Here is a 12290-nt window from a genome sequence, read left to right as displayed (position 1 = left end):
TATTTTTCACTGTTACGTGCTTTTCAATTTCACGATATCTCATTTGTCAATTATTTTTCTGGAGCAGCTGGAGTCTTCTTCATAAAAGCCTTCCCGTGCCCACAGCCTGAAGTGTGTTGCTTATTTTCTCCTTGAACACACTCAGAGTTTATGATCTTACATTAAAATCTTTGCTCTATTGATGAGGGAGAGATGGTTCAGAAGCTAAGAACACCTGCAGAGGACCTAGGTTCAGCTTCTAGCATCCACATGGTGGTTCATGACTACAAGTCTAGTTTCAGGGGATCCAATACCCTCTTCTGACCTCTGTGGGCAGCAGACAAGCACAAGGTGCATGTTCATATCCACAGGCAGAATACTCTTACAAAATGAATAGAATAATTATTTTAAAAAAATCTTTCAACAGATTTGTAAAGTTGATATTTGGACAGAAAGAGAGATAGAGTTCACTTTCAGTTTTCTATGTGAAGTCATCTAATTTTCCAAGTATTATTTGTTGAAAATGTTTTTTCTCCAATACATGTTTTTGGTGTGTTGGAAAAAAATCAGGTACCTGTAGCTGTGTAGGTTTAAATTAGGTCCTCTTAAAATTGCTTTATTAGATTTATTTTGTGTTTATGTGTATGGGCAGGCACTAAAATGTGTGGAGGCCACAGAACATCTTGCAGAAACTGATCTCTGGGTATGACCACCATGTAGGTCCCAGAGATCAAACTAGGGTCATTGGGTTTGACAGCAAGAGCCTTACTGTACTGTCTGCCACGTCCACTGATCTGTGTGTCTTATGTCTGTGCCAGTACCATAGTTTTGTTACTAGAACTCACTGCTTGCAATCAGGTATGGTGATAACTCTAGCATTTATTCCTTCTGTTCAGAAATGCTGTGGATATCCGCTCTCTGTTTTGCTTTCATATTCATATTAACACTATTTAAAATATTTTTGTGAAGAATGCCTTTGACATTTTAATGAGATGGACACTGACCCTGTAGACTGCTTGGGTAGTAGAGCTGTTTTCACAGGGTTGGTTCTATAGAGCCACGCAATGCAAAGGCCTTCTCCTTGCTCCAGTTCCTTTCTTCCCTTGTTTAGAGTTCATTATAGAGGCATTTCATTTCCTTCGTTAGATTTATTCCAAGTTTTTGCTTCATTTTTTTTTTGGAGGCAATTGTGAATGGATTTATTTTCCTGATTTATTTCTAAGCATGGTTTTTAATAGGCAATAAAGAAAGGCAACTGATTTTTGTATGTTAGGTTTGTATTCTGTCACTCTGAAGAACATGATCATTCCAAGACTTTTCTTATGGAGTCTTTAGTGTCCTTTAGGAGTATGTAATAAGGATTCCTCGAGTTCTTTCTTTCCTATTTGTATACCTTTTATTTTTTTCTCCTTTTGTTTTGGCTGAGATTTAAAGCACTGTTTGGAGTAAGAGTAAAAAGAGTGGGAAGCTGCTTCTGATTTTAGGGACTGTTTTCAATTTCCCCCCCATCCAGTAGAATTTGGCTATTGGGTTGTCATATGAAGCCTTGCAATGTTCAGATAGAATCCGCAAACCTATCTTGCTCTCTTCTGGGGACCCCCTCAGCCCTTCCTTCCAGCCCATCTCCGTTGCTTTGCCTCAGCTACAGACACCTAGAAACACTTTCTACCAGAGTCCCTGCACACAGGGCTGGAACCCAGGTAGAGGATTTTCACCGTCCTTCCCGTCTTCCATTATGAGCTCTCCCGTTTCATGCCCAGCCCTGCTTACAATTGCCGCACCTCCATTCCAACTCCATCCACAGAAGACTTTATTCCTTCATACGGATCTAGGGCCCTCCTAGTCTTTCATCCCTGTCTCTCCAGGGAGGTCTCCTTTTCCTCCTGGAGCAGCCTGCTTTCAGGATCCCTTCTCCACCCACTCCAGAACTCTCTGGGGAGTTTGCGTCTTGTTGTAGACTGGATCTCTCCTAACTCTCTCCCTAAGCTCCTCTCAGACTTTTCTCCTAGTCCATCTTTATTTGTATCTGCCATCCACTAATGCTCAGAACCAATCTCTCCCTCCCTCCCTCCCTTCCTTTTTCCCTCCCTCCCTCCCTCCCTCCCTTCCTCCCTCCCTCCCTCCCTCCCTCCCTTCTTCCCTCCCTCCCTCCCTCCCTCCCTTCTTCCCTCCCTCCCTTCTTCCCTCCCTCCCTTCTTCCCTCCCTCCCTCCCTCCCTCCCTCCCTCCCTCCCTCCCTTCTTCCCTCCCTCCCTCCCTCCCTCCCTCCCTCCCTCCCTTCCTCCCTCCTTCCCTCCCTCCCTTCCTCCCTCTCTCCCTTCTTCCCTTCTTCCTTTAGTCCCTTTTCCTTTTCCTCCTCCGTCTTCTGCTGGGTTCTAGACCGGGCTGTTCTTCTTTCTGGTTCTTTCTTGAAGGTCACCAAGAGGGAGAGCATCGGTGGGGGCAAGACTTGGTCTTGTGAGATATTTAGGGTGGCTGTTCAATAATAAAACGTTTGCCTGTCTTTAAGTCTAAGTCATTTTGCTGCGGTAGCTGGTCTGCCTGTCTGATTTCCTCTGAGGCTAGAAAACTTTAGTCTCTGGTGTTTAACACCTCGGAGTAAAACAGTGAAGGATTAAGTAGTCGTTTGCTCTATCTATCTCTACAGGAACTGTGACGCTCTAACTTCCAGCCTGCTAGTTGAAGTCACAGGAAGAAAAAGGGACACGTTGGAAAGTGATTTTATTGTTGTTCTTCCTATGGAGTTGCAAACCCCTTCAGCTCCTTCAGTCCTTCCCCTCACTCCTCCATTGGGGTCCAGGTGCTTAGTCCAATGGTTGGCTGCAAGCATCTGCATCTATATTGGTAAGGCTCTGGCAGAGCAACCCTATAGGAAGAGCAGCAATATCAACCAACCAGACCCCCCAGAGCTCCCAGGGACTAAACCATCAACCAAAGAATACACATGGAGGGACCCATGGCTCCAGCAGCTTATGTAGCAGAGGATGGCCTTATCTGGTATCAATGGGAGGGGAGGCCCTTGGCGCTGTGGAGGCTTGATGGCAACCATAGGGGAATGCTAGGGTGGTGAGGTGGGAGTGGTGGGTAGGTGCGGGGGAGCTCCCTTATAGAAATGGGGGTAGGGGGTGGGGGAGTGGGGGTGGGGGGCAGGGGGGTGGAGGGTGGGGTAGAGAGGTAGGATAGGGGGTTTGCAGAGGGGAAACCAAAAAGGAGGATAACATTTGAAATGTAAATAAATAAAATAACCAATATAAATAAAAAGTGATTTTAGCCTTTATTTCTAAGTTCTTTCTAAAAAGTCCCCTCTAAAAAGTTTTCTATAGAAGTTCTCTAAGAAAGTTCTTATCTAAAAAGTTCTGTATAAAGGTTCTCTAAAAAAAAGTTCTCTCTTAAAGTTCTTCTCTGCTCTCTTCCCCTAATCTTTCTCTTTCCTCCCGCTCTGATGCAACAATAATGCCTTTGCTCCCAATGCCATGCAATGCAATCTTTCCTAATCTTTTGTACCTTTTCTAGGAGAATAGATAACATGATTTATCCAAGAATCCTTTTTTTTTTTGAAACAAAAGTTCACTAGAAGTTCAAACATAAGTCCAAATCATGACTAAGAAGTATACAGAATGTTTACATGCATATCTATTAAGAGTAATTATCTGGCTAAATATTCATTCTCTAGCTTTACAGGCTCATGGAGAGTTAAGACCAAAACTAAGTTATCATTGAAGTGTGTATAGATAAACCCAATCAATATTTTATCTTCAATCTTTGCACTATAATAAATCATTAGTTCCCTTTTCATGACCTCTGGTTAACTGTTTTACAACCTCTTGACATATGCTCTAAGTGGCAAATGCCTCCTTTCTATCTCAGAAGCAATTAACTGGTGACACTTGAAGAGTGACAGAGTTCTCATTGCAGTTTTGACATCAGAAAGGACTTAATAGTAATTCTATTATTTACCAGGGACCCAACAGCTAACTTGCCTAAATTCCTGAGAGGGTTGCAGTCACCCTCTCATCTGGAACACACACCCAGCAAAGAGCAGATATCAAAACTTAGAAATACTTCAGTCATCACAACTCCAGATGTCTAGACCTCAACACAAAACACAAATATGAATAACCAAGACAATATGCCTCTACCAGAACACAGAAACCCTACTATAGTAGACCCCAATAAATTCAATATAGCTAAAGCATAAAACAAGGACTTTAAAATTAAAGGCTTTTATAATTGAATGAAAATGAAAGCACAACATACTCAAACCCATTAGATACAATAAAAGCAGTTTTAAGAGGTAAATTCATAACACTAAATGCCTATATTAAAATGGAGATTGTTTCCAGTTTCTGCTTATTACAAATAAAGCTGCTATGAACACAATTGAGCAAGTATCCTTGTGGTATAATGGAATATCTTCTGGGTATATGCCCAGGAATGGTGTATACCCTCATATAGCTGGTTATTGAGGTATAACTTAGTTCCAATTTCCTGAGAAACTGCCAGATTAATCTCCAATTGGTTGTACAAGTTTGCACTTCCACTAGCAGTGAAAGAATGTTCCTTTTGCTTCATATTCTCACCAATATGTTCTGTCCCTTGAGTTTTTGATCTTTGCCATCCTGATGGTTACTAGATGGAATCTCGGTCATTTTACTTTGCATTTCCCTGATGACTAGTGTTGTTGATCATTCTTTAAGTGTTTCTCAGCTGTTAGAGATTCTTCTGTTGTCAATTCACTGTTTACCTCTATAACCCATTTTTAAAATTGGATTATTTGGTTTTTTGGTATCCAGTTTCTTGAGATCATTATATATTTTGGATATTAGCCCTCTGTTAGATGTAGCCCTTTTGTCCTATTGATAGCTTTTGAATTTCATGAGGTCCCATTTATTAATTGTTGATCTTAGCGTCTGAGCTGTTGGTATTTTGTTCAGGAAGTTATCTTACCAAGTCCTGCATGACTGCAGAAGGGACAGTGTGACACAGTTCCTGCCCCCAGAGCAGAGCCAGCAGGTCATGGGCCTTCACAAGTGTCGCTAGGCATAAGGCTTGTTTGTATAATAATGTACATACTGTCACGTTCCTCCTTTGGGGAACGTGCTCCCTGTAAAGGTTAACGACTCCATCATAATTGAAAGCAACATGAGTCTGAGTCAAGAATGTGCTCCTCAGTAAAAAAGCAAATGCTGTGACCTTCAGGAGAGCCATTAAGGTTGTGGCAAAGAACTCTGAAAACACGAATTCAAGAATATATAATTATTCAACTATGCAAAATATAAGAAGGCAATAAGAATTGTAGGAGGGACTTTATGGACCTAAAAGAACAGAGACATCTGTACTAATGAGCCAGTTTGTCAGAACGATAGTAAGGAAAGAGATAAAGAGATTCAGGGACTGGTGACTCAGAGTTGGATCTCACCCAGCTAGCTTTTTGTCTGTGCTTACAAAGGCAGCAAATCTCTGGATTCATTTTCTTTTTTTTTTTTTTTTTTTTTTTTTTTTTTTTTTAATATATATTTGCTGTCTTTTTCTGAGAATCAAGTGGCTAAGGTCATAAAATGCTCATTTGTGGGATAATCAAAAGGGAATTTGAGGTAATGATTGAATTGATATCTAAATAAAAGTTTGGGCTTTTGGGCTTCAAGAGCTGAGCTATCTAGATGAGTTGTCTAGAGAGCCAGCTTGAGCAGAAGACCACTGTCAGCTTGTACTCATCCTTGACTTTGAGTTATTTCTTCTGCTGCTCCCAAACACCCCTTCCTTGGCACCCTTCTCCAAGTTGAGGCTGGTTCTTGTCATTGTCACCTGTACCAATGTGTTCAAGGCAGTTTCCCATTTTCTCTTCTATTAAGTTTAGTGTGTCTAGTTTTATGTTGAGGTCTTTGATCACTTGGACTTGAGTTTTGTGCAGGGTGATAAATATGGGATCTATTTGCATTTTCTACATGTAGACATCCAATTACACCAGCACTATTTTCTACATGCAGACATTCAGTTAGACCAGCACCATTTTCTACATGCAGGCATCCAGTTAGACCAGCACAGTTTGTTGATGATCCTCTTTCCCCTCCATTGTATCCTCTTAGCTTCTTTGTCAAAAATTAAGCGTCTGTAACTGTGTGGATGTATTTCTGGGTCCTTGATTCAATTCCGTTGATCAACTTATGTTTTCATGACAGTATCATATAGTTATTATTAGTACTGTTTTGTAATGTAGCTTGAAATCGGGGTTGGTGATACCTCCAGAAGTTCTTTTATTGTACAGGATTATAGGTGGAACTCAAAAACATCATCCTGAGTGAGGTAACCTGGACCCAGAAAGACACCATGATATGTACTCACTTATAAGTGAATATTAGTCATAAAGTACAGGATAACTGTGATATAATCCAGACTCAAAGAAGCTGAGGAACAAGGAGGCCCACAGGAGGATGCTTGAATCCCACTCAGAAGGGGAACTAAAATAGACATCAGAGGTGGATGGAGGGAAGGAAGTGGATGGGAGAGGGAGTGGGAATCAAGTGGGGAGAGGGCTGTGAGAAGACAGAAATTGGTGGGGGGCATCTCTGGGATGAGCCAGAGACCTGGGATGGGGAAGACTCCAGGGAGTCTTTGGGGATGACCCTAGATGAGATTCCTAGCATCAGGGTGTGGGGGAGGAGGGTGGATTTGGAGCCTGAAGTGATCACCTCCTGAAGCTAGGCAGGACTCCCAGTGGAGAGAAAAGGATGCCAACTCACCCACAAAACTTCCAATCCCAAATTTGTCTGCCTACAGCATGTGCAGAGATAAAGATGGAACAGAGATTGAGGGAATGACCAACCAGTGACTGGCCTAAGTTGAGACCCATCGCATAGGAAAAAGCCAACCCCCTGACACTATAAATGATACTCTGACATGCCTGCAGACAGGAACCTAGCATAACTGTCTTCTGAGAGTCTTCAGCCAGCCACTGATGGAAACAGATGCAGAGGCCCACAACCAAACATTAGACAGAGTTCAGAGAGTCTAGTGGAAGAATTCAGGGAAGAATCGAGGGAGCCAGAGGGGTCAAGGACACCACAAGACCTACAAAGTCAATTAACATGGGCCCATGGGGGCTCATAGAGATTGAACCAAAGAGCATGCATAGACTGGACTTAGGCCCCCTACACATTTGTAGAGCAGATGTGCAGCTTGGTCTTCATGTGGGTCCTCAAAGAATTGGAGGGGTCTGTCTCTGACTCTGTTGCCTGCTTTTGGATCCCTTTCCCCTGTCTGCGATGCCTTGTCGGCCTCAGTAGGAGAGGATGCGCCTAGTTCTACTGCAACTTGATATGCCAGGGTGGGCTGGTACCGATGGGGGGGGGGCTTCACTTCTCTGAGAATAATGGGAGGGAGATGGGGGACGAGGGGTGCAAGGGTGAGACTGGGAGGAGAAGAGAGTGCAGGGCTATGGTCAGGATATAGAGTGAATAAGTAAGTAAGTAAGTAAATAAATAAATAAACTGGAGAGACCTTGTACAAGTAACTTAACAGCACATCTGAAAGATCTAGGAAAACAAGAAGTAATAAAGAAGACATAATATCTCAAAAGGAATAGATGGCAAGAAATAAACTAATGGCTAAAATAAATAGATACAACAGCAAAAACAAGACAAAGAATTAGTAAAGAGTTCAATTTTTGAGAAAATCAATATGACCAACTCTTAGCCAAATTAACTAAACGACACAGAGAGAAACCCAAATTAATAAAATTAGAACATAATTAATAAAATTAGAGGAGCAGGGTGGTGGTGGTGCACACCTTTAACATCTTTAATATCAGCATTTGGGAGGCAAAAGCAGAGGTAGAGGCAGAGGCAGAGGCAGAGGCAGAGGCAGAGGCAGAGGCAGAGGCAGAGGCAGGTGTATTTGTGAGTTTGAGGTCAGCCTGGTCTACAGAGTGAGTTCTAGGACAGCCAAGGCTATATACAGTGAAAACTATCTGGAAAAACAAAAACAAACAAAACAACCTCAAATTTGTCCTGCCTACAGGATGTGCAGGGATAAAGATGGAACAGAGATTGAGGCAATGGCCAACTAACAACTGGGCCAAGTTGAGACCCATATCATAGGAGATAGCCAACCCTCTGACAATGATAAATGATATGCTGGTATGCTTAGAGGAGACATAACAATAGACACTGAGGAAATTCAGAGAATCATGAAGATATACTTAAAAAAAAAAAAAACAAACAAACCCTGTATTCCACCAAACTGGAAAACCTAAAAGAAATAGATGAGATTTTGATATATATGACCCACCAAATTAAATTGTTCACAGATAAGATTGAAACATCCATAAGCCCCAGTGAAATAGAAGGAGTATTTTTTTTTAATTATTAGATATTTGCTTTATTTACACTTCCAATGGTATCCCCTTTCCTCATTACCCCTCCAAAAACTCCCTATCCTATCCCCGTCCCGTATTCAGCTCCCCCTCCAATTTCCTGATCTGGCATCTCCCTATTCTGGGGAATCGAGCCTTCACAGGACCAATAGCCTCTCCTCTCACTGATGTCTGAAATGGTCATCTTCTGCTACATATGTAGCTGGAGCCATGGGTCTCTCCATGTGTACTCTTTGGTTGGTGCTTTAGTCCCTGGGAGCTCTGGGAGTACTGGTTGGCACATATTATTGTTCCTCCTGCAGGGCTGCAAACCTCTTCAGCTAATTTCCCTAATTTCTTTCTCAGCCTCTTTATCCTTTGAGTATAGGAAGGCTACTGATTTGTTTGAGTTAATTTTATATCCATCCACTTTGATGAAGTTGTTTATCAGGTTTAGGAGTTCTCTGGTGGAATTTTCAGGGTCACTTAAGCATACTATTATATCATCTGCAAATAGTGATACTTTGACTTTTTCCTTTCCAATTAGTATCCCTTTGACCTCCTTTTGTTGTCAAATTGCTCTGGCTAGGACTTCAAGTACTATATTGAACAGGTAGGGAGAGAGTGGACAGCCTTGTCTAGTCCCTGATTTCAGTAGGATTGCTTCAAGTTTCTCTCCATTTAGTTTGATGTTGACTACTGGTTTGCTGTATATTGCTTTTACTATGTTTAGGTATGGGCCTTGAATTCCTGATCTTTCAAAGACTTTTATCATGAAGAGGTGTTGGATTTTGTCAACTGTTTTCTCAGCATCTAATGAAATTATCATGTTGTTTTTTTCTTTGAGTTTGTTTGTAGAGTGGATTACATTGACAGATTTCCATATATTGAACCATCCCTACATCCCTGGGATGAAGCCTACTTGATCATGGTGAATGATTGTTTTGATGTGTTCTTGGATTCAGTTGGCAAGAATTTTATTGAGTATTCTTGCATCGATATTCATTAGGGGAATTGGTCTAAAGTTCTTTTTCTTTGTGTGGTTTAGGTATCAGAGTAATTGTGGCTTCATAGAACGAGTTGGGTTGCGTTCCTTCTGTTTCTATTTTGTGGGATAGTTTGAAGAATATTGGTATTAGATCTTCTTTGAAGGTCTGATAGAACTCTGCATTGAACCCATCTGGGCCTAGGTCTTTTTTGGTTCGGAGACTATTAATGACTGCTATTTCTTTAGGGGTTATAAGATTGTTTAGATCATTTATTTGATCCTGATTTAACTTTGGTACCTTGTATCTGTCTAGAAAATGATCTATTTCATCTAGATTGTCCACTTTTGTTGAGTATAAGCTTTTGTAGTAGGATCTGATGATTTTTTGGATTTCCTCAGTATCTGTTGTTATGTATCTTTTTTCATGTCTGATTTTGCTGAATTGGATACTGTCTCTGTGCCCTCTGGTTAGTTTGGCTAAGGGTTTATCTATCTTGTTGGTTTTTCAAAGAACCAGCTCCTGGTTTGGTTGATTCTTTGTATAGTTCTTTTTTGTTTCTACGTGGTTGATTTCAACCCTGAGTTTGATTATTTCCTGCTGTCTACTCCTCTTGGGTGTATTTGCTTCTTTTTGTTCTGGAGCCTTCAGCTGTCCTGTCAAGCTGTTAGTGTATGCTCTTTCCATTTTCTTTTTGGAGGCACTCAGAGCTATGAGTTTTCCTCTTAGCATTGCTCTTTCATTGTGTCCCATAAGTTTGTGTATATTGTGCCTTCGTTTTCATTGAATTCTAAAATGTCTTTAATTTCTTTCATTCCTTCTTTGACCAAGTTATTGTTGAGTAGAATGTTGTTCAGTTTCCATGTGTATGTGGGCTTTCTGTTGTTTTTATTGTTATTGAAGACCAGCCTTGGTGATGATCTGATAGGGTGCATGGAATTATTTCAGTTTTCTTCTATCTACTGAGGTCTGTTTTGTGACCGAGTATATGGTCAATTTTGGAGAAGGTACTGTGAGGTGCTGAGAAGAAGGTATATTGTTTTGTTTTAGGATAAAATGTTCTACAGATATCTGTTAAATCCATTTGGTTCATAACTTCTGTTAGTTTCACTGTTTCTCTGTTTGTGTTTCCCTGATCTGTCCATTGATGAGAGTGGGTGTTGAATTCTCCCACTATTATTGTGTGTGGTGCAATGTGTGCTTTTAGCTTTAGTAAAGTTTCTTTTATGAATGTGCTTGTCCTTGTATTTGGAGCATATATGTTCAGAATTGAGAGTTCATCTTGGTAGATTTTTCCTTTGATGAGTATGAAGTGTCCTTCCTTAACTTTTTTGATTACTTTAGATTGAAAATTGATTTTATTCGATATTAGAATGGCTATACCAGCTTGTTTCTTGGGACCATTTGCTTGGAAAATTAGTTTCCAGCCTTTTACTCTGAGGTAGTGTCTGTCTTTGTGCCAGAGGTGAGTTTCCTGTATGCAGCAAAATGTTGGGTCTTACTTATGTATTGAGTCTGTTAGTATATGTCTTTTTCTTGGAGAATTGAGTCCATTGATATTAAGAGATATTAAAGAGAAGTGATTGTTGCTTCCTGTTATTTTTGTTATTAAAGGTAGAGTTATGCTTGTGTGGCTCTCTTCTTTTGGATTTGTTAAAAGACTGTTAATTTCTTGCTTTTTCTAGTGTGTATTTTCCCTCCTTTTGTTGGTGTTTTCCATTCATTATCCTTTGAATGGCTGGATTTGTGGAAAGATATTGTGTAAATTTGTTTTTGTCATGGAATACCTTGGTCTCTCCATCTATGGTAATTGAGAGATTTACTGGGTATAGTAGCCTTGGTTGGCATTTGTGTTCCCTTAGGGTCTGTATGACATCTGCTCAGGATCTTCTGGCTTTCATAGTCTCTGGTGAGCAGTCTGGTGTAATTCTGATAGGTCTGCCTTTATATGTTACTTGACCTTTTTCACTTACTGCTTTTAATATTCTTTCTTTGTTTAGTGCATTTTGTGTTTTAATTATTATGTGATGGGAGGAATTTCTTTTCTTGTCCAATCTGTTTGGAGTTCTGTAGGCTTCTTATATGTTCATTGACATCTCTTTCTTTAGGTTAGGGAAGTTTTCTTCTATAATTTTGCTGATGATATTGGAAATCTTGACTCTCTTCTATACCTATTATCCTTAGGTTTGGTCTTCTCATTGTGTCCTGGATTTCCTGGATGGTTTGGGTTAGGAACTTTTTGAATTTTCTTTGACTATTGTGTCAATCCTTTCTATGCTATCTACTGCATCTGAGATTTTCTCTTCTATCTCTTGTATTCTGTTGTTGATTCTTGTAGCTATGACTCCTGACTTCTTTCCTAGGTTTTCTATCTCCAGAGTTGTTTCCCTTTGTGATTTCTATATTGTTTCTACCTCCATTTTTAGATTCTGGATGGTTTTGTTCAATTCCTTCACCTGTTCTGTTGTGCTTTCCTGTAGTTCTTTAAGGGCTTCTCCCTGTTTACCTGTGTTCTCCTGTATTTCTCTAAGGGAGTTATTTATGGCCTTCTTGAAACCCTCTATCAGCATCATGAGCTGTGATTTTAAATCCAAATCTTGCTTTTCCAGTGTGCTATGGCATCCGGGACTTGCTATTGTGGGAGAATTGGGTCCCAGTGGTGCCATGTTGCCTTGATTCTGTTGGTAATGATCCTCTGTTTGCCTTTTGCCATCTGGTTATCTCTGGTGTTATTTGGCCCTGCTTTCTCTGACAAGATTGTCCATTCTTGCTATGTAAATTCAGTATAGTACTAAAACTCTTAGCCAGAACAATAAGACAACTGAAGGACATTAAAGGGGTACAAACAGGACAGGAAGAAGTTAAAGTGTCTTTATTTACAGATGATATTATTTTTTACATGAAACTAAAACTATACCAGGAAACTTCCACAGCTGATAAACACTTCTAGTAAACTATCAGGATACAAAATTAACT

This window comes from Apodemus sylvaticus, chromosome 22, assembly GCF_947179515.1.
Source record: "Apodemus sylvaticus chromosome 22, mApoSyl1.1, whole genome shotgun sequence".
Lineage (NCBI taxonomy): Eukaryota > Metazoa > Chordata > Mammalia > Rodentia > Muridae > Apodemus > Apodemus sylvaticus.
This window is presented reverse-complemented; position numbering follows the sequence as displayed.